Source organism: Salmo trutta, chromosome 6 (assembly GCF_901001165.1).
Source record: "Salmo trutta chromosome 6, fSalTru1.1, whole genome shotgun sequence".
Taxonomy (NCBI): Eukaryota; Metazoa; Chordata; class Actinopteri; order Salmoniformes; family Salmonidae; genus Salmo; species Salmo trutta.
The window spans coordinates 12,656,787-12,684,560 of record NC_042962.1 but is presented as its reverse complement, the minus strand read 5'-3'; the positions used below and the strand labels follow the sequence as shown (position 1 = coordinate 12,684,560).

Genomic DNA, 27,774 nt, shown 5'->3' with positions numbered 1-27,774 from the left:
TGGTCCTGATGTAAACCTCATCCTCTGGTCCTGATCTGATCTGGTCCTGATCTGATCTGGTCCTGATCTGTTCTGGTATTGTCAGATGGCCCACCTGGTACAGGTGAAGTCCCATGGTCTGTCTGGGTCCCAGTCTCTCCATGACCCTGCAGGGGTCACAGGCTTGTTGCCCTCCCCGACCCCCCCCCCCCCCCCCCGGCCGCCCCCCCATGCCCCGCCAGAACTCTGACCCCACCTCAGACACCCCTTCTCCTATTCCTCTCCCCCGCCTCGCTCCCCCACTCGACAAATTGGACCGCAGCTCCTGGCTACGAACGGACCTAGACCTACCTCCCAAGGTCTGCATGACAATGTCTGTGTTTCTGTCTGGAATGCAATGTGTCTGAACTTTTGGTGCCCCTTATCATTTTTAATCTCAAATCTCTACGTACATATTTTGGCAAATTTAGTTTGAGATTGAGAATACAGTATATGATCCCACATTTACACCTGTTCTAACATGTTTTTAATGTGTGTGTGTGTGTGTGTGTGTGTGTGTGTGTGTGTGTGTGTGTGTGTGTGTGTGTGTGTGTGTAGGTGCCCCAGAGAACCACGTCTATCTCTCCAGCACTGGTCAGGAAGCACTCTCCTGGGAGTGGACCTGGGGGCCTTGCTCCTAGAGCTGGATCACACCTGATACGGGCCAGGTACACACACACACACACACACACACACACACACACACACACACACTCCATGCTCCTTTGTGAATCAGGCACTTGATGTTGTGTTTGTGTGTGTTGCCAAAGTAACCCAGACCTGCGGAGGACTGATGTCTCCATGGAAACACCCCTGAAGAGGACAAGCAGCAGCAGCTCGTCCAGCTCCTCCCAGGGGGGAAGCAACGAGAGAGGTACCACCACACGCAGGGGGTTTCTCAATATGCATACCACCGTGCTCCACACGCTCATGCTCCGAGTGCATTCTCCAAGGACGTTCCCTTGAGTACTCTGGAGAACGCATTAAACACTCCATTTGAGAAGCACTCACACTCCCCCCACTGTATTACCTCACGCTGCACCTCCCCCCACTGTATTACCTCACACTGCACCTCCCCCCACTGTATTACCTCACGCTGCACCTCCCCCCACTGTATTACCTCACGCTGCACCTCCCCCCACTGTACTACCTCACGCTGCACCTCCCCCGACTGTATAACCTCACGCTGCACCTCCCCCCACTGTATTACCTCACGCTGCACCTCCCCCCACTGTATTACCTCACACTGCACCTCCCCCGACTGTATTACCTCACGCTGCACCTCCCCCCACTGTATTACCTCACGCTGCACCTCCCCCCACTGTATTACCTCACGCTGCACCTCCCCCCACTGTATTACCTCACGCTGCACCTCCCCCGACTGTATTACCTCACGCTGCACCTCTCCCCACTGTATTACCTCACGCTGCACCTCCCCCCACTGTATTACCTCACGCTGCACCTCCCCCCACTGTATTACCTCACGCTGCAACTCCCCCCACTGTATTACCTCACTCTGCACCTCCCCCCACTGTATTACCTCACGCTGCACCTCTCCCCACTGTATTACCTCACGCTGCACCTCCCCCCACTGTATTACCTCACGCTGCACCTCCCCCCACTGTATTACCTCACGCTGCACCTCCCCCGACTGTATTACCTCACGCTGCACCTCCCCCCACTGTATTACCTCACGCTGCACCTCCCCCCACTGTATTACCTCACACTGCACCTCCCCCGACTGTATTACCTCACGCTGCACCTCCCCCCACTGTATTACCTCACGCTGCACCTCCCCCCACTGTATTACCTCACGCTGCACCTCCCCCGACTGTATTACCTCACGCTGCACCTCTCCCCACTGTATTACCTCACGCTGCACCTCCCCCCACTGTATTACCTCACGCTGCACCTCCCCCGACTGTATTACCTCACGCTGCACCTCTCCCCACTGTATTACCTCACGCTGCACCTCCCCATTCACTGAACCTTCTTCCAGCCAGGACAATGGCAACAATAGAGACGAAACAATATATACACAAAGCCGTGAGGGGAATGGCACCTCCGTACCTTCAGGCTCTGATCAGTCCCTACACCCAAACGAGGGCACTGCGCTCATCCACCTCTGGCCTGCTGGCCCCCCTACCTCTGCGGAAGCACAGTTCCCGCTCAGCCCAGTCAAAACTGTTCGCTGCTCTGGCACCCCTATGGTGGAACAAGCTCCCTCACGACGCCAGGACAGCGGAGTCAATCACCACCTTCCGGAGACACCTGAAACCCCACCTCTTTAAGGAATACCTAGAATAGGATAAAGTAATCCTTCTAATCCCCCCCACTAAAATATTTAGATGCACTATTGTAAAGTGGTTGTTCCACTGGATATCATAAGGTGAATGCACCAATTTGTAAGTCGCTCTGGATAAGAGCGTCTGCTAAATGACTTAAATGTAAATGCAAAGAAAACATTTTACTTCATAACTATCAGCTATATGTGAATCGTAAAAATGTAGCAAACCAGATAGTTTAACAAGAAAAAATTACGGAAAACTAATGGGTAGATGTCAATTATTCGTGGATGGGTAGCTAGCTAGCTAACAATTCTTCATGGCTCTCTGGCGCTAGCTAGCAATAGTAGCTAGCCATTCAGCCGTATTGAAATACTATAGGTTTGCGATTTACACACTCTACAGTGGGTATTGTAGGCAGGTAAACATGTCAAAATGAACACAGCATGTATTTATTAAGATAAAATATTGTAGTCATTGGGGGGGTTAGAAGGATTACTATATCCTATCCCAGGTATTCCTTAAAGAGGTGGGGTTTCAGGTGTCTCCGGAAGGTGGTGATTGACTCCGCTGTCCTGGCGTCGTGAGGGAGCTTGTTCCACCATTGGGGTGCCAGAGCAGCGAACAGTTTTGACGGGCTGAGCAGGAACTGTGCTTCCGCAGAGGTAGGGAGGCGAGCAGGCCAGAGGTGGACGAACGCAGTGCCCTTGTTTGGGTGTAGGGACTGATCAGAGCCTGAAGGTACGGAGGTGCCGTCCCCCTCACAGCTCCGTAGGCAAGCACCATGGTCTTGTAGCAGATACGAGCTTCAACTGGAAGCCAGTGGAGTGTGCGGAGGAGCGGGGTGACGTGAGAGAACTTGGGAAGGTTGAACACCAGACGGGCTGCGGCGTTCTGGATGAGTTGTAGGGGTTTAATGGCACAGGCAGGGAGCCCCGCCAACAGGAAGTTGCAGTAATCCAGACGGGAGATGACAAGTGCCTGGATTAGGACCTGCGCCGCTTCCTGTGTAAGGCAGGGTCGTACTCTGCGAATGTTGTATAGCATGAACCTACAGGATCGGGTCACCACCCTACGTGTTCCATTTTCCATACTCTGATTTGGACTCATACTCCAACCCTCCTGTGCTCCAATTTGCGTGCTCGGAGCACGGTAGTATGCATTTTGAGAAACCCACAGATTCCCATGTGTGCTACTATAAAGGTTTCAGCTTTTAAGACTATACAGACAGATATGTGATTAGTTGACTATTTACTGAGCAGTGATGTGATTGGTTGACAGGGGCGGAGGGGTCTATGGCGCCGCCCCAGGAGACCAAAGAAGAGAGCAGAGATGTGACACTAACACGACCTAGCAGGCCCGCAGTGAGTGTATATATACACACACACACACACACACACACACACACACACACACACAATTCATTTTCTTCTCTGAACTAACCAATCCATGTCTTATCTCTTTCATCTTCTCTTCTCTTTTTCACTCCCACATTCCTGTTTTATTCGCTACCTCCTCTTTCCTCTCTGCGTTTCTCTCCATCCTGTTTAGAGCTATAAGAGAGCTGTAGATGAGGTTAGTGGCATTTCTCCTCACCCTTTCTCTATATCTCAACCATTCACTCCCTTGCTCCTTCACTCATTCACCCATTCAGGTATTCACTCACTCGTTCACACTCACTCACCCTCCCACTCTCTCCCTCCCTCCCACTCTCAATCTCTCTGATGAGTGCAAAAGGTTTGTCTCTCCCTGCAATAGTGATAGATTTATCTCTCTCCCTCTTTCTCTCTTATTGACCCTCTTTTTCTCCACCTCTCTGGATCATCCAGGACGAGTTGGTAAGATATCTATTGGCCTCCACGTACACGCTCATGTACACACAGTCCCCTCTTTTCACGTGCATGCCCCTTTCTCCTCTAGCTCACCTGTCCTGCTCTACCTGTGCCGTTTGAAAGAGGCAGACTGGGGAGCATTGGAGCTGTGTGATGACCTCTAACCCCTGACCTCTAACCCCTGACCTCTAACCCCTCTATTAGTGACCTTTCCTGACCTTTCCTGACTGAAGCCTCATTGTTCCTCACTCACGCTCTGGGGAATTAGTTAACGGCTGAAACATGTATGTGTAAAACATTGTGCCAATAAAATATTGCCCATGAATCAAAGCAACTGTTACCGCATCCACCGCGTGAGTACTGACCTTTTTATAATACCCTCTCCTGACCTTTGACCTTCAGGACCTGACGGCTCTGGCCAAGGAGCTGAGGGACCTGCGTCAGGGGGAGGAAACTAACCGCCCGCCCGTCAAGGTGACGGACTACTCTTCGTCCAGTGATGAGTCACAGAGCGACGAAGACGGAGAGGAGGGAGGGGGAAGAAGTAACGACGGCTCTGTGTCTGTCAGCGACATCCCACGCATCATGTGAGTGTGTGTTAGAAGGTGTGTGTATTACAAAGTGAGTGTGTGTCAGCATTTTAGCTATGTATTTTAAACTTGTGTGTGTCAGGCCGGCTGCAGGGCAGAGTGGCGGTGAGTCGTACGGTGTGATGGGAGGACATGATGATTCCCACGGCAACAGTTCCCAAGACAGCTCCCTGATGATGAGAGAGGTCAGTCACCTTCAATCCCTGACCCCATGGCTCCATTCTGCCCGCTTTATACACAACTCAACACCCAGCATCCAGGCATGCACTCAGCTCGTGGGTGTGCTGTGTGTGCGTGTTCGTCTCTGCATTGTCACCAGTCGTTACTCTGCTTCTTCACTCCTCTGGGTTCACCCACCTTCCATATCAGGGGCAGAATGTACCCCTTAACCACAGATCCAGATGAACCCCCTAACCTTAACCATTATATTCCAACCTTACCTCAACCACAAATCTAGAATCCGCTTACCTTTCCCAAATCCTACCCATCACAAGGAAATACATTAATCTGACCTTAGATCAGTGTGTAGAGTGCCCCTCACTCTCTCTCTGTTCCAGACCTATGGGGACAGGAGGCGGAGCTCCGCTCTCGCCGACAGCAACGGTTTCTTCGGCAACGCCAATCTGCCCGATCTGGTGCAGCAAAGCCCTTCCCCCCTGGTCTCCCCTGGCAATGGCTCTGGGCGCAGCCACTCCGAAGTAGGTTCACTAGACCCCTACACCCCAACTGCTTGTGACCTTGCACCCTACACCCTTACATGCTAGCCATCTACACACAACCCCCCTACATGCTAGCCCCCTGCACACAACCTCACTGCACACAGAACCCTACACCTGAGCCCCTTGCCTCTGTGCCCTTGTGTTCTCTCAGCGTCCTAAAACTGAACAAGAAGAAACACTCACCCTCCACTCCCCTCTAGAGTCTGTTTGACTCTTGAGACTAAACCCACTCTAATCCAGTCCATATCCATTTCTCCCATCCATTCTTTTCCTTTGCTGCTGATGGTCACATGCTCGCCTCTCTCTCCTGCATGTTGTGTGCACATGGCAAACCAAGTCTAATGTTGCTCAACACACTTTCCACTCTGGCAACCCATTAGAGCAGTGATCACCAACCTTTTCTGATTCAGATTAGAGCTGTGGCGGTCATGAAATTTAGTCAGCCGGTGATTGTCAAGCAAATAACTGCTGGTCTCACTGTAGTTGACCGTTAGTTAACATAAACATGTTTAGCATCTCCTGGCTTCCACGAATACATTTTGAGAAAAAAACATTTAAAAAATAATTTTAGTATAGTCACCATCACAAAATATGCATTATTTATTTTAGGCAGGTCTAAAGAAACATCATATGAAGAAAATGTAGTCTATTTCAGAAGAATAGTATATTCTGAGTTGTCCTTATGTTTGGCCCTGATCTGGCTATGCCAGTTATTTATGCAACTTTAGTTGTGATATGCAAATGTTGGGCGTATATATATGTTTTTTTAATACATTCTAGGGCTGCATGATGCGACTCTAATGATGATTTGAAAAAAGTTACATGAAAGGCATGAGCTCTGCTTTTTTTTTTGTTGGTGCAGGCTGCACACACTTCATCAGTCTCTCATTCACAATTTGAGAAGCACTTGATAATAACTTGAATTTCCCAGTGATGAGCCCGTAATGCTCCCTATAAAAATCCATGCCTTTAGCGGCCAGTGGCCATTGTGCCCTTGGGCTGAAAATAATAATACAAATTCCCTTCTCCCGGCTGTGTGCTCCGTGGCACCTCTCACTCACATGGCTCTCTCAGATATCTCAATTCAGTTTAGCCAATGCCCGTCATGTGATTGGGCCTTCTCACAGGCTACAAGTGAAGACAGACATGTCGGTGCCACAAATGCGCGCGTCCTTATCGATTTCCAAGGCGCTTATTGAAGATGTTGGAACTGTCCACATTTACTTTTCGTCACCCAACAAGGTGAGTAGGCCTAACGAACAGCAAAAGCACTAGTCTATGTCAATCTACTATTGACTACTACTATCCCCCATAGTACAAAAGTTTACCTGTTCTATTGGTGAACTTGTCCTTCTGTGCGAGAAATAAATATTCCAAACATAGTCTGGGACAGTTGTGGGATGCGGTAGATCCCAAATAAATACAACCACTAGAATCTAAAAAACGTTTAATAGCAATGAGGCTGATGCAACAGATCAGAACGTATTTTCTATTTCTTTAAATTCTAAGTACAGCAATGTGCGCACGGTAGAAGGCTAGAAGCGCAAAGGTTCCAAAATACAATCATTTAGCGGGAAAACACCAAAAGTGATCGCAAATGCAATTATGCATGTAATGCTTTATTGTAAAGGTGCATTTTTTTCTAACTTCCGTGATTCATACAAGGCCCTCCCTCGCCCTCCCTTCGGCAAATTCGACCACGACTCCATCTTGCTCCTACCGTCTTATAGGCAGAAACTCAAACAGGATGTACCCGTGATTAGGATCATTCAACGCCGGTCTGACCAATTGGAATCCATGCTTCAAGATTGATTTGATCACAGGGACTGGGAAATGTTCCGGGCAGCCTCAGAGAATAACATCGATCTATACGCTGACTTGGTGAGTGAGTTTTTAATGAGGTGCATTGGACATGTACCCACTGTGACTATTAACCTACCCTAACCAGAAACTGTGGATGGATGCAAAACTGAAAGAGCGATCCACCGCATTTAACCATGGAAAGATGACTGGGAATATGGCCGAATATAAACAGTGTAGTTATTCCCGCCGCAAGGCAATCAAACAAGCGAAATGTCGGTATAGGGACAAAGTAGAGTCCCAATTCAACTGCTCAGACATGAGACGTATGTGGCAGGGTCTACAGGAAATCACAGACTACAAAAAGAAAACCAGCCACGTCACGGACACTGACGTCTCGCTTCCAGACAAACTAAACACCTTCGTTGCCCGCTTTGAGGATAATTCAGTGCCACCGTCGTGGCCCGCTAACAAGGACTGTGCCCCCCCCTCCTTCTCTGGCTGACGTGAGTAAGACATTTAAACGTGTTAACTCTCGCAAGGCTGCTGGCCCAGACGCAATCCCTAGCCGCGTCCTCAGAGCATGTGCAGACCAGCTGGCTGGTGTGTTTACGGACATATCCAATCGATCCCTATCCCAGTCTGCTGTCCCCACATGCTTCAAGATGGCCACCATTGTTCCTGTACCCAAGAAGGCAAAGATAGCTGAACTAAATGACTATCGCCCCGTAGCACTCACTTCTGTCATCATGAAGTGCTTTGAGAGACTAGTCAAGGATAATATCACCTCCACCTTACCGGCCACCCTAGACCCACTTCCGTTTGTATACCGCCCCAACAATCGCCATCGCACTAAACACTGCCCTATCCCATCTGGACAAGAGGAATACCTATGTAAGAATGCTGTTCATTGACTACAGCTCAGCATTCAACACCATAGTACCCTCCAAGCTCATCATTAAGCTGGAGGCCCTGGGTCTCAACCCCGTCTTGTGCAATTGGGTCCTGGACTTTCTGATGGGCTGCCCCCAGGTAGTGAAGGTAGGAAACAACATCTCCACTACGCTGACCCTCAACACTTGGGCCCCACAAGGGTGCGTGCTCAGCCCCCTCCTGTACTCCCTGTTCACCCATGACTGCGTGGCCACGCGCACATCCAACTCAATCATCAAGTTTGCAGATGACACAACAGTTGTGGGCTTAATTACAAACAATGACGAGACAGCCTCTAGGGAGGAGGTGAGGCCACTCGGAGTGTGGTGTCAGGAAAACAACCTCCCACTCAACGTCAACAAAACCAAGGAGATGATCGTGGACTTCAGGAAACAGCTGAGGGAGCACCCCCTATCCACATCAAAGGGACACCAGTGGAGAAGGTGCAAAGTTTTAAGTTCCTCGGCGTACACACCACAGACAAACTGAAATGGTCCACCCACACAGACAGTGTGGGGAAGAAGAAGCAAGCTCTTCAACCTCAGGAGGCTGAAGAAATTTGGCTTGTCACCTAAAACCCTGACAAACTTTTACAGATGCACAATCGAGAGCATCCTGTCGGGCTGTATCACCGCCTGGTATGGCAATTGCACCGCCCTCAACTGCAAGGCTCTCCAGAAGGTGGTGCGGTCTGCACAACGCATCACCGGGGGCAAACTACCTGCCTTCCAAGACACCTACAGCACCCGATGTCACAGGAAGGCCAAAAAGATCATCAAGGACAACAACCACCTGAGTCACTGCCTGTTCACCCCGCTACCATCCAGAAGGCGAGGTCAGTACAGGTGCATCAAAGCTGGGACAGAAAGACTGAAAAACAGCTTCTACCTCAAGGCCATCAGACTGCTTAACAGCAATCACTATCTCAGAGAGGCTGCTGCCTACGCTGAGACTCTATCACTGGCCACTTTAATAAATGGATCACTAGTCACTTTAAACAATGTCACTTTAATAATGTTAACATATCTTACATTACTCATCTCACATGTATATACTGTACCTTATACCGTCTATGGCAGCTTGCCTATGCCGCTCGGTCATCGCTCATCCATATGTGTATATGTACATATTCTTATTTCATCTCTTTAGATTTGTGTGTATAAGGTCGTTGTTGGGAATTGTTAGATTACTTGTTAGATATTACTGCACTGTCGGGAACTAGAAGCACAATAATTTCGCTACACTCGCATTAACATCTGCTAACCATGTGTATGTGTCCAATAAAATTTGATTTGCTAGAAAGGTTAAATTAATCAAGTGCACCTACTGAATCAAGTGCACCTACCGCCAACAGCACAATAAGAATTTTTTTAAATTAGTGCAAGCCTTTATCGTTGGCTTTTCCACAGAAATGCTTGGGGATCGACTAGGAATGCCTTGAAGATGGCAATCAACTGGTTGGTGACCACTGTGTTAGATTATACTGAAACCCCTCCCACCTGGCTACCTGTTAGATTATACTGAAACCCCTTCCACCTGGCTACCTGTTAGATTATACTGAAACCCCTCCCACCTGGCTACCTGTTAGATTATACTGAAACCCCTTCCACCTGGCTACCTGTTAGATTATACTGAAACCCCTTCCACCTGGCTACCTCAAAGGACAGAAATTGGGGCCTGTAGTTTTTCCTGGTCAGATCACGTGGTCTGGGATACCTCTGAGATCTGATGCTCTGAGGCCCTGATCCCAACCCTCTCTCTGATTGGCAGTACGGCATGGGCAGTGGCAGTGGCTCCAAGTCCTCCTCCTTCACGCCATTCGTTGATCCACGAGTCTACGGAACCTCCCCCACCGATGATGATGATGATGATGATGAAAACTCTGCGTCCGGTGAGTCCGTTATCTTTACATTTTAGTAATTTAGCAGACGCTCTTATCCAGAGTGACTAACAGTTAGTTAGTGCATTCATCTTAAAGCTACAATCCTTCGTTGTTACATCCATTTATTTTTTTTTACTTATAAATGAATGATACAATATAGATTCTTGAAGAATATAACTTAGAAATGCCTCATGAGCTTAGTTCAACTGTCATACCTCATCAGAACCCAAAATATACAGCACATTCGTAAAGTATTCGGACCCCTTGACTTTTTCCACATTTTGTTACGTTACAGCCTTATTCTAAAATGGATTCAATAGTTTTTTCCCCTCAATCTACACACAATACCCCATAATGACAAAGCAAAAACTGGCTGTGATGTAACAATGTGGAAAAAGTTTCTCCCATTCTTCACAGTCATAGAAAATCAAATGTTCCTCTATAGAAGTAGCTATCACCAATGGCTTCTTTCATCTTTGCTCAAGCTCCTGTTGCCAGTGAATTGCTTAGGAATCAGTAGGTTGTGCAAATGTTTCTTTATGTTTTAAGGTTGTTCTGTGGTTTTAAGTTTGAAAGGTTATGTGAACGTTAGTTTAATGTTACCCTGTGGTTGCAGCCCACTTTGCGAATGAGCTGCTGCTTCAGGAGCAGGCCAGACTGAACGAGGCCAGAAAGATCAGCGTGGTCAACGTGAACCCGACCAACATACGACCTCACAGCGACACGCCTGAAATACGCAAATACAAGAAGCGCTTCAACTCTGAGATACTGTGTGCTGCTCTCTGGGGTAAGACACTTCAACTATACAGTACATATACACACACGTTGTGCTATTGTGTGTGTTTTAGTATTATTTGTGTGTGTCTAGGTGTGAACCTGCTGGTGGGGACAGAGAACGGCCTGATGTTGCTGGACCGTAGTGGTCAGGGGAAGGTCTATAACCTGATCAACCGCCGACGCTTCCAGCAGATGGACGTTCTGGAGGGACTCAATGTCCTGGTTACCATATCAGGTAGGACTGACAGCTACTTAAACACAATCAGACCTTAACAAACGGTTCTGGAGCTCCATCGGAGCCGAGTGTTGTGGTTTTGACTGTCCGGTCTCAAAAGGCAGACTTGTGTTTTCTGAACAACTCGAGGACTGTAGCAATGCTTTGTTCAGATTGGAAGATCACTCTCAAAGAGCTAACAGGCTGAAGACTTTTCCCTCTCTCCTCCCTCTTCTCCTTTCCCCTCTCTCTTCTACTCCCTCATCTCCTTTCCCCTCTCTCTTCCTCTCTCTCTCTCTCTCTCTCTCTCTCTCTCCTCTCTCTCTCTCTCTCTCTCCTCCCCTCCCCTCTCTCTCTCCTCCCTCTTCTCCTTTCCCCTCTCTCTTCTACTCCCTCATCTCCTTTCCCCTCTCTCTTCTTCTACTCTCTCTCTCTCTCTCTCTCTCTCTCTCTCTCTCTCTCCTCCCCCTCCCCTCTCTCTCCTCCTCCCTCTTCTCCTTTCCCCTCTCTCTTCTACTTCCTCCCCTCCCCTCTCTCTTCTCCCCTCTCTCCTCCCTCTCCTCTCCTCTCCTCTCCTCCCCTCCACTCTCCCTCTCCCTCTCCCTCTCCCTCTCCCTCTCCCCTCCCCTCCCCTCCCCTCCCCTCTCTGCCTCCTCCAGGGAAGAAGAATAAGTTGCGTGTGTACTACCTGTCCTGGCTGAGGAACAGGATATTACACAATGACCCCGAGGTGGAGAAGAAGCAGGGCTGGGTCACTGTAGGAGAGCTGGAGGGCTGTGTGCACTACAAAGTTGGTATGTGTGTGTGGACGTCCGGGAGGTGGTGGGGGCTGGGTGAAGTGTAAACCTGTGTGTTGCATTAGCCCATTGAGCTAAAGCCTAGGCATTATCACGGGTTACTAACACAAGTCTCAGTGAGTGATTGACTCTCCTGTGTGTGTGTTGTGTCCAGTGAAGTATGAGAGGATCAAGTTTCTGGTCATCGCTCTGAAGAACTCAGTGGAGATCTTTGCCTGGGCACCCAAACCCTACCACAAGTTCATGGCTTTCAAGGTAACACAGAGTATGATCTCATTTCCTCCACTACCACCTGGGTGATGCCCAGCAGCCATTTCCAAGCAAAATGCTCTCCACACATCAGTGATCACAGTATCTCTTTCTCTATTCCCTGCTGTCTCTCGTTCTGTCTGTCCGTCAGTCGTTCACTGACCTGCAGCACCACCCCCAGCTGGTTGACCTGACGGTGGAGGAGGGTCAGAGGTTAAAGGTTATCTATGGCTCCAGCGTCGGGTTCCATGTCATTGATGTCGACTCTGGCAACCCTTATGACATCTACATTCCCTCCCACGTAAGAGTGTGAGTGTGTGTGCGCTCAGAGAAGGAAACCTGAACCAGGTAACATCTGATTTCTCCACTCTGGTGGTGAGCCGTTGGTTCCCCTTTGAACTACGACCTCTTAAATGGTAACCGTACCTACTGTGTGGCAGTTCTGGTTTCAGGGCTCAAATACCATGACATTTACCATTTATGTTGTTCAAACCATGACAATGCTATTTTGTTTACATTCTGTGCTACCATGGTGATTGTGTGGATGTTGGAGTGGGAGATTCCATTGTTGCAGCAGTTTCTCCTCGCACAGGGGGGTGGGGAGCTGGCCACGAGACAGGGAGGGGGGAAAGAAGAGAGAGAGATTTAGAGAAATACGGGAAAGAAAGAGGTAGAGGAGTTGCGGGGGTCGTACTCTGTGCCCCCCCCCCCCCCCCCCACTGTGTGGTATCTATCGCCCCCGGCAGATTCAGAGTCAGGTGACGCCCCATGCCATCGTGGTGCTGCCGCGGACCGACGGGATGGAGATGCTGCTGTGTTACGAGGACGAGGGCGTCTACGTCAACACCTACGGACGCATCACTAAAGACGTGGTGCTGCAGTGGGGAGAGATGCCCACGTCTGTTGGTAGGTCTCTCTCACACTCTCACTGCCCCCCTCACACACACTTCTATGCCTCTCACTGATTCACATAACTCTTGTTCTCCACCGCTCACATTCTCACACACACTATCCCTCACTACCCTCACTACCCCCACTATCCCTCACTACCCTCACTACCCCCACTATCCCTCACTACCCTCACTACCCCCACTATTCCGCACTACTCCTCACAACACCCCCCCAAACTTCTCGATAAAAATAAATAAATACAATTCTCTAAATAAGCTTTTATGGACAATTAACAATGTCAAAACACTGCATGTAAAATTAGACCTGGACTAAACCATAAGACCTGGACTAAACCGTAAGACCTGGACTAAACCGTAAGACCTGGACTAAACCGTAAGATCTGGACTAAACCGTAAGACCTGGACTAAACCGTAAGACCTGGACTAAACCGTAAGACCTGGACTAAACCGTAAGACCTGGACTAAACCGTAAGACCTGGACTAAACCGTAAGATCTGGACTAAACCGTAAGACCTGGACTAAACCGTAAGATCTGGACTAAACCGTAAGACCTGGACTAAACCGTAAGATCTTGACTAAACCGTAAGACCTGGACAAAACCGTAAGACCTGGACTAAACCGTAAGACCTGGACTAAACCGTAAGACCTGGACTTATTAAAATAGTTCACCCTGCTTTTTTCTGTCTATGAAAATGCTAATTCTTTTGACAAATTTCATCACAATCATGCACATACACTAATAATTAACATTATGTAGCAGGCCTTTTAGAAAATTTAACACAGGTCTCATAAACAATCTCTCAAGCGCTAACCCACGTGATAGTGAGTAGCCAGCTAATCTTTTATATGCTAACAAGGTAGAACAGTTGAACTATTATATATACACCCTCCTGTCCATCTCCTTCTGTCTGAACAACTGCCTGTTCACTTTAACATACTGAAATCAAGTAGCCTACCTGGATAAGAAGATGCTTATTTCTCAGAACAAGTTGCCAATTCCTGATATAAATGTGTGTTTTTGTGTTCATTGCGCATTTATAAAACTACACAGCTAGCCCATGACTGTCTGTAGCTATAATGCTGCTAGCAGTACCGTAGCGCCGCGCGCGACAAACTGAGCATTAACTTTCTACAATCATGTTCATTGACACTCAATTTAGCAGTGTCTGCTCTGTTCAACATTTTGGGAGTTGAGACTTTAAAAGGGTATTGTAAGAAAGTTTAAGTTCTCGTCTATTACAGTAAAATAATGTCTCCAAGCGTTTTGGTGTCCATATGACCGATTTTCGTTGGACCAAACCTCAAATGCAAATAGTGAATTTAAACTGCTTGTTCTCAGAGAGGAAGAAGTCATCTTTCATTGTTATTTTGTGAGTGACAGGGGGAGGAGCTTGGTGTGTGAGTGGGAAGGAGCACAGTGCACAGAAGGAGCACAGTGCACAGAAGGAGCGAAGGAGACGATACCAAAAATACATAGAACGGTCATAAAAACTAAGAACAATAAAACCTTGATTCTTGTGACTCCGACCACTGCTCCTCCCGCCCGACTCCGACCCCTGCTCCTCCCGCCTGACTCCGACCCCTGCTCCTCCCACCCGACTCCGACCCCTGCTCCTCCCGCCCGACTCCGACCCCTGCTCCTCCCGCCCGACTCCGACCCCTGCTCCTCCCGCCCGATTCCGACCACTGCTTCTCCCACCCGACTACGACCCCTGCTCCTCCCACCCGACTACGACCACTGCTCCTCCCGCCCGACTCCGACCCCCCTTCCACATGCTATACAGTTGAAGTCGGTAGTTTACATACACTTAGGTTGGAGTCATTAAAACTCATTTTTCAACCACTCAACAAATTTCTTTTTAACAAACTATAGTTTTGGCAAGTCGGTTAGGACATCTACTTTGTGCATGACACAAGTAATTTTTCCAGCAATTGTTTACAGACAGATTATTTCACTTATAATTCACTGTATCACAATTCCAGTGGGTCAGAAGTTTACATACACTAAGTTGACTGTGCCTTTAAACAGCTTGGAAAATTCCAGAAATGATGTCATGGCTTTAGAAGCTTCTGATAGGCTAATTGACATAATTTGAGTCAATTGGAGGTGTACCTGTGGATGTATTTCAAGGCCTACCTTCAAACTCAGTGCCTCTTTGCTTGACATCATGGGAAAATCAAAAGAAATCATCCAAGACCTCAGAAAAAAAACTGTAGACGTCCACAAGTCTGGTTCATCCTTGGGCGCAATTTCCAAACCCCTGAAGGTACCACGTTCATCTGTACAAACAATAGTACGCAAGTATAAACACCATGGGACCACGCAGCCATCATACCGCTCAGGAAGGAGACGCGTTCTGTCTCCTAGAGATGAACGTACTTTGGTGCGAAAGGGCAAATCATTCTCAGAACAACAGCAAAGGACCTTGTGAAGATGTTGGAGGAAACAGGTACAAAAGTATCCATATCCACAGTAAAATAAGTCCTATATCGACCTAACCTGAAAGGCCGCTCAGCAAGGAAGAAGCCACTGCTCCAAAACCACCATTAAAAAGCCAGACTACGGTTTGCAACTGAACATGGGGACAAAGATCGTACTTTTTGGAGAAATGTCCTCTGGTCTGATGAAACAAAAATATAACTTTTTGGCCAATAATGATCATTGTTATGTTTGGAGGAAAAAGGGGGAGACTTGCAAGCCGAAGAACACCATCCCAACCGTGAAGCACGGGGGTGGCAGCATCATGTTGTGGGGGTGCTTTGCTGCAGGAGGGACTGGTGCACTTCACAAAATAGATGGCATCATGAGGGAGGAAAATTATGTGGATATATTGAAGCAACATCTCACGACATCAGTCAGGAAGTTAAAGCTTGGTCGCAAATGGGTCTTCCAAATGGACAATAACCCCAAACATATTTCCAAAGTTGTGGCGAAATGGCTTAAGGACAACAAAGTCAAGGTATTGAAGTGGCCATCACAAAGCCCTGACCTCAATCCTATAGAACATTTGTGGGCAGAACTGAAAAAGCGTGAGCGAGCAAGGAGGCCTACAAACCTGACTCAGTTACACCAGCTCTGTCAGGAGGAATGGGCCAAAATTCACCGAACTTATTATGGGAAGCTCGTGGAAGGCTACCCGAAATGTTTGACGCAAGTTAAACAGTTTAAAGGCAATGCTACCAAATACTAATTGAGTGTATGTAAACTTCTGACCCATGAGGAATGTGATGAGAGAAATAAAAGCTGAAATAAATCATTCTCTCTCTACTAATTATTCTGACATTTCACATTCTTAAAATAAAGTGGTGATCCTAACTGACCAGACAGGGAATTTTTACAAGGATTAAATGTCAGGAATTGTGAAAAACTGAGTTTAAATGTATTTGGCTAAGGTGTATGTAAACTGCCGACTTCAACTGTATATAATAACACACACGTGCAACTCAGACACTTACACCACTCTGCATGCTCCTACACACTTCCTACCCCTAGAGTCGTGCCCCCACTCCCAGCACAAGGAGAAATGTTTGTGTGTCTGTTTGTTTGCTACTTTGTTATAATGTTATTTTTGTGTTGCTGTTTGGTTGGCAAACGGATGATACTGAAATATTGTGGATATCTACCTGTGCATGATCTATCTACTTGTTTCTCTAGGTCTAGGATCTCTCTATCTACCCGTCTCTCTAGGTCTAGGATATCTCTATCTACCTGTCTCTCTAGGTCTAGGATATACAGTGTATTCGGAAAGTAGTCAGACCACTTTCTTTTTCCCCACATTTTGTTAATTTACAGCCTTATTCTAAAATGGATTAAATTAATTTGAATTGCCATCAATCTATACACACTATCTAATAATGACGAAGCGAAAATGGGAAATTATTTTGTTGCGATTTTATTTAAAATAAATAAGTATTCAGACCTTTTGATATGAGATTCGAAATGGAGCTCAGATGCATTCTGTTTCCATTGATCATCCTTGAGATGTTTCTACAACTTGATTGGAGTCCACCAGTGGTAAATTCAGTTTATTGGACATGATTTAGAAAGGCACACACCTGTCTATACAATATCCCACAGTTGACAGTGCATATCAGAGCAAAAACCAAGCCATGAGGTCAAAAGAATTGTCCGTAGGCCTCAGACAGGATTGTGTCGAGGCACAGATCTGGGGAAGGGTCCAAAAAATGTCTGCAGCATTGAAGGTCCCCAAGAACACAGTGGCCTCCATCTTTCTTAAATGGAAGAAGTTTGGAACTACTTAGACTCTTCCTAGAGCTGGCCGCCCGGCCAAACTGAGCAAGCGGGGGAGAAGGGCCTTGGTCAAGGAGGTGACCAAGAACCTGATAGTCACTCCGATAGAGCTTCAGAGTTCGTCTGTGGAGAAAGAGAACCTTCCAGAAGGACAAGTGCTGCAGAGACAACTCTGCAGCACTCCACCAATCAGGCCTTAATGGTGGCCAGCCGGAAGCCACACCTCAGTAAAAGGCACATGACAGCCCACTTGGAGTTTTCCAAAAGGCACCTAAAGGACTCTGACCATCAGAAACAAGATTCTCTGGTCTGATGAAACTAAGTCTGAATGCCAAGCTTCACGTCTGGAGGAAACCTAGAACCATCCCAAAGGTGAAGCATGGTGACGGCAGCAACATGCTGTGGGGATGTTTTTCAGCGGCATGGACTGGGAGACTAGTCAGATCGAGGGAAAGATGAACGGAGCAAAAACCTGCTCCAGAGCACTCAGGACCTCAAACTGGGGCCAAGGTTCACCTTCCAACAGGACAACAACCCTAAACCCACAGCCAAGACAATGCAGGAGTGGCTTCAGGACAAATCTCTGAATTTCCTTGAGTGGCCCAACCAGAACCCGGACTTGAACCCGATCAAACATCTCTGGAGAGACCTGAAAATAGCTGTGCAGCGACGCTCCCCATCCAACCTGACAGAGCTTGAGAGGATCTGCAGAGAAGAATGGGAGAAACTCCCCAAATATAAAGTACTGAGTAAAGGGTCAGAATACTTTTGTAAATGTAATAGTTTATTATTTTTTTTAATACATTTGCAAAAAACCTAATAACCTGTTTTTGCTTTGTCATTATGGGGTATTGTGTGTAGATTGAGGGAGGGGAAAAAACTATTTAATCAGTTTTAGAATAATGCTGTAACGTAACTAAGTGGAAAAAGTCAAGGTGTAAGAATGCACCGTCTACCTACCTCTCTCGCTAGGATGTACAGTACCAGTCAAAAGTTTGGACACCAGCTCATTCAAGGGTTTTTCTTTATTTTTACTATTTTCTACATTGTAGAATAATAGTGAAAACATCACAACTATGAAATAACACATATGGAATCATGTAGTAACCCAAAAAGTGTTAAACAAATCAAAATCTATTTTATATTTGAGATTCTTCAAATAGCCACCCTTTGCCTTGATGACAGCTTTGGACACTCTTGGCATTGTCTAACCAGCTTCATGAGGAATGCTTTTCCAACCGTCTTGAAGGAGTTCCCACATATGCTGAGCACTTTTTGGCTGCTTTTCCTTCACTCTGCGGTCCAACTCATTCCAAACCATCTCAATTAGGTTGAGGTCAGGTGATTGTGGAGGCCGGGTCATCTGATGCAGCACCATCACTCTCCTTCTTGGTCAAATAGCCCTTTCACAGACTGGAGGTATGTTTTGGGTCATTGTACTGTTGAAAAACAAATGATAGTCCCACTAAGCGCAAACCAGATGGGATGGCGTATCGCTGCAGAATACTGTGGTAGCCATGCTGGTTAAGTTTGCCTTAAATAAATCACCGACAGTGTCACCAGCAAAGCAATATCATACCACCTCCTCCATGCTTCACAGTGGGAACCAAACATGCAGAGATCATCCATTCACCTACTCTGCGTCTCATAAAGACAGAACGGTTGGAACCAAAAATCAAACATTTGGACTCATCAGAGCAAAGAACAGATTTCCACTGGTCTAATGTCCATTGCTCGTGTTTCTTGGCCCAAACAAGTCTCTTTTTATTGGTGTCCTTTAGTAGTGATTTCTTTGCAGCAATTTGACCATGAAGGCCTGATTCACGCAGTCTCCTCTGAACAGTTGATGCTGAGATGTCTGTTACTTGAACTCTGTGACTCATTTATTTGGGCTGCAATCTGAGGTGCAGTTAACTCTAATGAATTTATCCTCTGCAGCAGAGTTAACTCTGGGTCTTCCTTTCCTGTGGCGGTCCTCATGAGAGCCAGTTTCATCATAGCGCTTGATGGTTTTTGTGACGGCACTTGAAGAAACTTTCAAAGTTCTTTACATTTTCCGGATTGACTGACCTTCATGTCTTAAAGTAATGATGGACTGTCGTTTGTCTTTGTTTATTTGAGATGTTCTTGTCATAATATGGACTTGGTCTTTTACCAAATAGGGCTATCTTCTGTATACCAACCCTACCTTGTCACAACACAACTGATTGGCTCAAATGCATTAAGAAGGAAAGAAATTCCACAAATTAACTTTTAACAAGGCACACCTGTTAATTGAAATGCATTCAAGGTGACTACGTCATGAAGCTGGTTGAGAGAATGCCAAGCGTGTGCAAAGCTGTCATCAAGGTAAAGGGGGGCTACGTTGAAGAATCTCATAAAATATATTTTGATTTGTTTAGCACTTTTTTGGTTACTACATGATTCCATATGGGTTATTTCATAGTGTTGATGCCTTCACTATAATTCTACAATGTAGAAACTAGTAAAAATAAAGAAAAACCCTTGAATTAGTAGGTGTGTCCAAACTTTTGGCTGGTACTGTATCTATCTACTTCTCTGTAGGTCTAGGATATAGCTACCCGTCTCTGTAGGTCTAAGAGACACTATATATACAAAAGTGTATGGACACACCTTCAAATGAGTGGATTCGGCTATTTCAGCCACATCCGTTACTGACAGGTGTATAAAATCGAGCACACAGCCATACAATCTACATTGACAAACCTTGGCAGTAGAATGGCCTTACTGAAGAGCTCAGTGACTTTCAACGTAGCACTGACATTGGATGCCACCTTTCCAAGAAGTCAGTTCGTCAAATGTCTGCCTTGCTAGAGCTGCCCCGATCAACTGTAACTGCTGTTATTGGAAGGTGGAAATGTCTGTGCGCAACAATGGCTCAGCCCCGAGCGTGACTGGCGAGTGATGAAATAAAAATGGTCTGTCCTCGGTTGCAGCACTCACTACCGAGTTCCAAACAGCCCCTGGAAGTAACGTCAGCACAATAACTGTTCGTCGAGAGCTTCATGAAATGGGCTTCCATGGCCGAGCATCCACACACAAGCCTAAGATCACCATGCGCAATGCCAAGTGTCGGCTGGAGTGGTGTAAAGCTTGCCGCCATTTGACTCTGGAGCAGTGGAAACGTGTTTTCAGGAGGGATAAATCACGCTTCACTACCTTGCAGTCCGACAGACAAATCTGGGTTTGGCGGATGCCAGGAAACGCTACCTGCCCCAATGCATAGTGCCAACTGTAAAGTTTGGTGGAGGAGGAAAATGGTGTGGGGTTGTTTTTCATGGTTCTGGCTAGGCAGTGAAGGGAAATCTTAACACTGCAGCATACAATGACATTCTAGACAATTCTGTGCTTCCAACTTTGTGGCAACAGTTTGGGGAAGGCCCTTTCCTGTTTCAGCATGACAATGCCCCATGCACAAAGCGAGGTCCATATAGAAATCCTTTGTTGAGATCAGTGTAGAATAACTTGTCTGGCCTGCACAGAGCCCTGACCTCAACCCCATCGAACACCTTTGGGATGAATTGAAACGCTGACTGCGAGCCAGGCCTAATCGCCCAACATCAGTGCCTGACCTCACTGATGCTCTTGTAGCTGAATGGAAGCAATGTTCCAACATCTAGTGGAAAGCCTTCCCAGAAGAGTGGAGGCTGTTATAGCAGCAAAGAGGGGACCAACTCCATATTAATGCCCATGATTTTGGAATGAGGTGTCCACATACAGTAAATGACCAAAAGTATGTCTACATGTCTCTATAGGTCTTGGATATACAGTGGCAAGAAAAAGTATGTGAACCCTTAGAATTACCTGGATTTTTGCATACACTGGTCATAACATTTGATCTGATCTTCATCTAAGTCACAACAATAGACAAACAGTGTGCTTAAACTAATAATACACAAATGATTGTATTTTTCTTGTCTATATTGATTACAACATTTAAACATTCACAGTGTAGGTTGGAAAAAGTATGTGAACCCCTAGGCTAATGAATTCTCCAAAAGCTAATTGGAGTCAGGAGTCAGCTAACCTGGAGTCAAATCAATGAGATGAGATTGGAGATGTTGGTTAGAGCTGTCCTGCCCTATTAAAAAACACTCACAAAATATGAGTTTGCTATTCATTGCCTGATGTGAACCATGCCTCGAACAAAAGAGATCTCAGAAGACCTAAAATTTAGAATTGTTGACTTGCGTGAAGCTGGAAAGGGTTACAAAAGTATTTCTAAATGCCTTAATGTTTATCAGTCCAAATTGTCTATAAATGGAGAAAATTCAGCACTGTTGCTACTCTCCCTAGGAGTGCCCGTCCTGCAAAGATGACTGCAAGAGTACAGAGCAGAATGTTCAATGAGGTTAAGAAGAATCATCAAGTGTCAGCTAAAGATTTACAGAAATCTCTGGAACATGCTAACATCTCTGTTGACGAGTCTACGATTCGTAAAACACTGAACAAGACTGGTGTTCATGGGAAGACACCACGGAAGAAGTAACTGCTGTCCAAAAGACAACATTTCTGCACGTCTGAAGTTTGCAAAAGTGCACCTGGATGTTGGCAAAATATTCTGTGGACAGATGACACTACAGTTGAGTTGTTTGGAAGGAATACACAACACTATGTGTGGAGAAAAAAATCCACAGCACACCAACATCAAAACCTCATCCCAACTGTAAAGTATGGTGGAGGGAGCATCATGGTTAGGGGCTGCCACAGGGCCTGGACAGCTTGCTATCATCGACGGAAAAATGAATTCCCAAGTTTATCAAGACATTTTGCAGAATAATGTTAGGCTATCAGTCCTCCAATTGAAGCTCAACAGAAGTTGGGTGATGCAACAGGACAACGACCCAAAACAATGAAGTAAATCAACAACAGAATGGCTTCAACAGAAGAAAATACGCTTTCTGGAGTGGCCCAGTCAGAGTCCTGACCTCAACCCGATTGAGATGCTGTGGCATGACCTCAAGAGAGCAGTTCACACCAGACATCCCAAGAATATTGCTGAACTGAAACAGTTTTGTAAAGAGGAATAGTCCAAAATTCCTCCTGACCGTTGTGCAGGTCTGATCCACAACTACAGAAAACGTTTGGTTGAGGTTATTGCTGCCAAAGGAGGGTCAACCAGTTATTAAATCCAAGAGTTCACATACTTTTTCCACCCTGCACTGTGAATGTTTACATGGTGTGTTCAATAAAGACATGAAAACGTATAATTGTCTGTGTGTTATTAGTTTAAGCAGACTGTGTTTGTCTATTGTTGTGAGTTAGATGATCAGATCAAATGTTATGACCAATTTATGCAGAAATCCAGGTACTTTCAAAGGGTTCACATACTTTTTCTTGCCACTGTATATACCTCTCTCTTTAGGATGGTGACACTTCCTGTTTGTCTTTATGTACATACATCAAATACTTTCAAGTACTTGAGCTGTGCTTGATTAAGTTACCTCTGTGCCATGGAATAGTACCAAAAGTGTACGGTCCAAGCTAAATCAAGCGCCCTAAAGTATTTGGCCCAGGTCTATTAACGACGCCCATCACATCTAATTACAAAGCTCAGGGTTAGGTTTAGTTAGTGATGGGGAAACCAGTATCCTATTTCTTTAATCCCAGTAGATCTCAAATGGATCTTGATAGATCCCTGTGTCTTTAGATCAGCTCTGCCCTTCTCTGCGTCTCTTCTGTCTCTCCACTCTAATAACAAGCTTCAGTTTGTCTTGTCTGTCTGATTGACTGTTTTCATTTGGCTCATTCTGTCTCTGTTTGAAACACTGTGGGTTTGTGTTGTTGTGTTTTGAGACTGTACTCAGTCCTAGGAGCTTCTACCCCTGAGTTTATATCTCCTTCCTTTAAAAGGCCTCTCAACCTCGGCCCCAACACACAAATACTATATAAACATATACAGCCCCAAGCCACCATGACCAATACAAACCAGTACATACAAACACACACACATACACAGAGACAGGACCACACCGACACACACACACTCACTCCAGTCCGTTGGCCAGCCCACTTCCTGAGTACACAGGACCAGGATGACAGAACTGGGTGGTACATTCACCCAACTATCCTTATGATGCTACTGCTGTAACCATCCTCATAGTCATCAGTCACCTGCACAATCCCTGCTACAGTATTACCACCCAGGGACAGGGTTACCATCCTGTAGAACCACCATACAAGAGTCATCACAGTCAGTAGACTCTCAGATGGCCGTTTCTCCTAGTAGCTCTTTGCGGTTCACTTTGACTCTCCCCCCCATAACTCTGGGGATCTCTCCTACTAGTGTTGTCCCCTGGGTCCGTATGAAACTGCCCCCTCCCCATCCCCCCTCAGGGTGGATAGCTCAGGTGTTTGACTTTTTATCCGCCATTCAGATTTAGAAACAGAAACTGCTGCAATGATTTCCTCCCGGAGGCGTGGCCTAGGGGTGTGATCTGTGATTGGGTGACTGGTTTGAGTGAGTGCTCTCCTGTCCAATCCCCTGTCTGTGTGTCCCTGTTCTTCCCCCAGCCTACATCCACTCCAACCAGATCATGGGCTGGGGAGAGAAGGCCATTGAGATCCGCTCCGTGGAGACGGGACACCTCGATGGAGTTTTCATGCACAAGCGAGCTCAGCGACTGAAGTTCCTGTCGGAGAGGAACGACAAGGTGTGTGTAAGCACAAACACATGTATACAAGCTAAGAGCACACACACAAGCTGCAAGAAATCCTAAAAATATAAGCCAACATACATGCTAACCTTCCTCATTATGCTGTGTGCTTGTCTGCAGGTGTTTTTCGCCTCTGTGCGTTCCGGCGGCAGCAGCCAAGTCTTCTTCATGACCCTGAACCGGAGCTCTATGATGAACTGGTAACCCTGGCAACCCCTCCTCCTTACTTCTTCCCTCCATACTGTACATACCTAACCAGAGGTCAGGGCGGAGGGATGAAGACAGAGAACTGAGACAGACGAGTGAACACAGAGCGGCTGGCGGCTCAGCAGAGACGGGAGAGAAACAGTCTCCCATCCAACTCCCATCCAGGCAGACATCTGTAGTAGCAACCTACAACCACAAGAGGAGCCAGAGAGGACAGCAACTGTCCAGATCACGCTCAGACAACACTCTTTCTCTCTGTTGTCTTAGTTTCTCTCAGGCTCTGTCCGAGATGGCCCACTATTTCCTACATAGTGCAATACTTTTGGTCAGAGTAGGCATTTTGGACGTAGCCTCAGTGTTTATCCCAGGTGTTTTTGTTTTGGGAGGTAGTGACAGGATGTGCTAGTGTAGTCTCCCTAATGGGGTCAGGGGTCAGCGACCAAGGGTATTGTCATGACCCCTGACCTTTGTGTATATATGGTAGGGGTGAGTGTAGATTCCTGACTGCTGGAGCAGTTAAAAAAATATCAATATTGTCACCAATGGTCACCAAAAAAATGATACTCTTGGCATAGATGCCATTCTTGTTCTAGTTCACCTGTGCTCCCCACTTTCTCTGCGAATGTTCTATTTGACAGTCAATCTATTTGCCGTATTTCTATCGTTACACATTTGTAAATGCCATATTCTATGATCTGAAACAGACCTGCTTTCCTATCGGACACTCTTCCACTGAGACAGAACAACAGAGGACAGACAAAAGGAAGACAAAGGATGATGAGAGACCGAGAGCAGTCTGAGTTTGTTTAGTTTATCTTCCTCTTGAATTTCAGCCTGTTTTGGTGGGAGTTTTGGCCTTCCATGGTGACATCACTATTTTTGTAAATTAGTTAGACCAATAAGAAAGAGTTCCAATCCTTTCTGCCAATAGCAGCTAATGTTATGTTTCCCCCTCACCACTCAAACCACTCCCAGACAGTACTAGAAAATTATTGCTTAAGAAATGTGTTTCTTTTTTACCATTTTAATAGAAAACAATCAGTAAGGTACTTAATTGTTACGCAGAAATGATTTGATATGGAGATAAAAATGGCTGCATTGGACAGACGTATGGGTTGGTTAATGGTCAGACTTCTTCCTACATGCCACCTCTTTTCTCCAGCTCTTCCCCTGTCTCCTTTGGTTCACCTGGTTCTGTACATGGTGCGTAGTGACACATCTCTCCCCGTCTCTGTTGGTTTACCTGCTTCTGTACATGTGCATAGTGACACCTATACTACTTGTCATCATCAATCCTGACTTCTAAACTAAGGCAATACACAGGTCTAACTGGAGAGATGCGTGGTTGGAACGATTAACTTTCCAAAATGAGACCCACCATGTTAGCGTCAGTCAGGACCTTACACTGGGGTCGTTTAAATGTACTCAAACTAGCTTTAGACGGCCAGATAGAATGACCACACTATGAATCTCCACCATTAAGTTGAATCACATGTAGTCTTCTAGGATACAGTGTCTGGCTCTGTAACATAAGATCTGCCAAGGTAGTTGGTGAAAGTAGAGGAGAGTGTCTGTGTGTACTGAACCAATGATGATGATTGACTACTGATGTGGCGTTGTATGTAACACAGGGTAATAGGCATGAGCCTACTCCATCCACTAATCGCTCACCTCTTCAGTCGTCATAGATCTGAAAGGACTGGATAAATATGTGTGACCGACTGGTGTATGAACCTGGGTTGGCAGCCATCTTGCTTTTTCCCATCTAGTCCTGTCAGATCTGTGAACACTGCAGGAGTTTAGGTTAGAGAGAAGGGGGTTGATTCCAAGAAACCGTAGGAGAAATATGATTAAGCATTTCATTATATCTGACTGATCATTTAGAAAAAGACAGCCATCATGTTCATACTATAAGGCTTTCTACAGAATAGAGAAAATGGTTTAAGGGATTTCTAAAATGTTTTTATCGTGGTATAATTTGTATTTACATTTTTTGTAAGTATCAGAGTATGTGTGTGCATATGAGACTTGTCTTCCCTGCTAACAGTACAGGATTAAACTCTGCCACTGTTAAGACCGTCAGTGCGTTGAGTGACTGAGTGTGTGCTCTCATCTCATCTGAATCACTGGGACAATAACCCCGCCCCCAGACTGGTACTCCACTCCACTATGTGATGTTGAAACATAACTGTCCTTCCGTGTACAGACATGATTACAGAGATGTCCTCTACTGCTTTACTTTACTGTCTGGATGTCTTCTTCTGAAATGTAAAATGCACAGCAGCACCATCACACACTGTTGGCCAAGTCGTTCCCTCCCTGCCAACTTTGTCTCCCATCTTGAGCTCCCTAACACACACATTATTCTATCAGAGGTGCCGGTACTCAAGCTGTAGCAAATGAGAAGAGCCTGATCTCTGTACCAGTACCGGTCAGCACCAGCCCACTTCAACCACTGGTCTGAGAGCAGTTCTCCAGTGTTCTGTTCTGGTTGTCAGCATGTAAAAGTGTGGGGAGAGCAGATCAGGACTGACTGCAGAAGACCTTCTCACAGCTTCTTTAGACTTTTTTTGGCCTCAAAGCTCACATCACAAATATTTGTTTTTCAATTAGTGAGGAGAATTGTATTAAACATTGATAAGGGAACACAATGTTAGGATGGTATCTGTACACTGGATCCTAGCGTCCTTACAGTTTAGCAATAAAGAGAGCTAACGACTGACTTAATGTTCTGACACAGAGGGAGCTGATGAGCATGGATACATGTGATTACTGATGGTGATTAATGTGATTCTGGATGCTTTTTGTTTGACTTTTCAATGTAACCTACTGACACACACACTTCATGTTTCCAAATGACAACATGCATTAAAGATGTGCTGTGTGAATGACTCATTTCTCCTAATTCAATTACTGGGTTGTGAGCCTATATTCCCTCTCATCCAGTGTGCTATCTTCGGCAAACATATACTCCTTTAGTTCAATATTGGGCTAACGTCCTAACGTTACATGTAGTAGTCCAAGGACCTTACATGTTCTTTTTAGAGGTGAATTGGCTCTGGCAGCCAAAACAGCCAAATACTCCATCTAAATGTGAATCGATTCTCAATTGCGGTACAGTCCTAGAAACATAAAATACTCTACTTTCATATCACATAAAAATTTCACAAATTCTAAAATATACATTTACTGTACTCCAGTGGAGGCTGGTGGGAGGAGCTATAGGAGGATGGGCTCATTGTAATGGCTGGAATGGAATTAATGGAACGGTATCAAACATAGAAACCACGTTTGACTCCATTGGAGATCTCACTTGTTCATTTAAGGAATGGCCTTAAATTAACAAACTCAGGGGCACCGGGCTATGCAAGACGAACTCAATTAATCACAAAGAAATCCAGAATTATAGCCAAATTGGTAAAAGGCTTCAGTGTGGTTAATGCGTGAATTCTGTGATGGCCCTGTATCTACTCATCTTTTTAAACCCCCAGTTCCAGCTGTGTGTGTGCAATTTGCTGCCTCTATCACTACATTTACAATCCTAAAACATAGCTGCCCACTACATGGAATTCTATGGCTAAGCTTCCAACATTCTAATGTCAATGGCAAAATAATGGTGATTTTGTAAATA

The 27,774-nt window shown here is 46.0% G+C and overlaps 1 pseudogene; it reads left to right on the top strand.

The window, feature by feature from the left end:
• Positions 1–27,034, top strand: part of LOC115195437 (TRAF2 and NCK-interacting protein kinase-like) — a 54,173-nt pseudogene extending 27,139 nt beyond the window's left edge.
• The last annotated feature ends 740 nt before the right edge of the window (positions 27,035–27,774 follow it).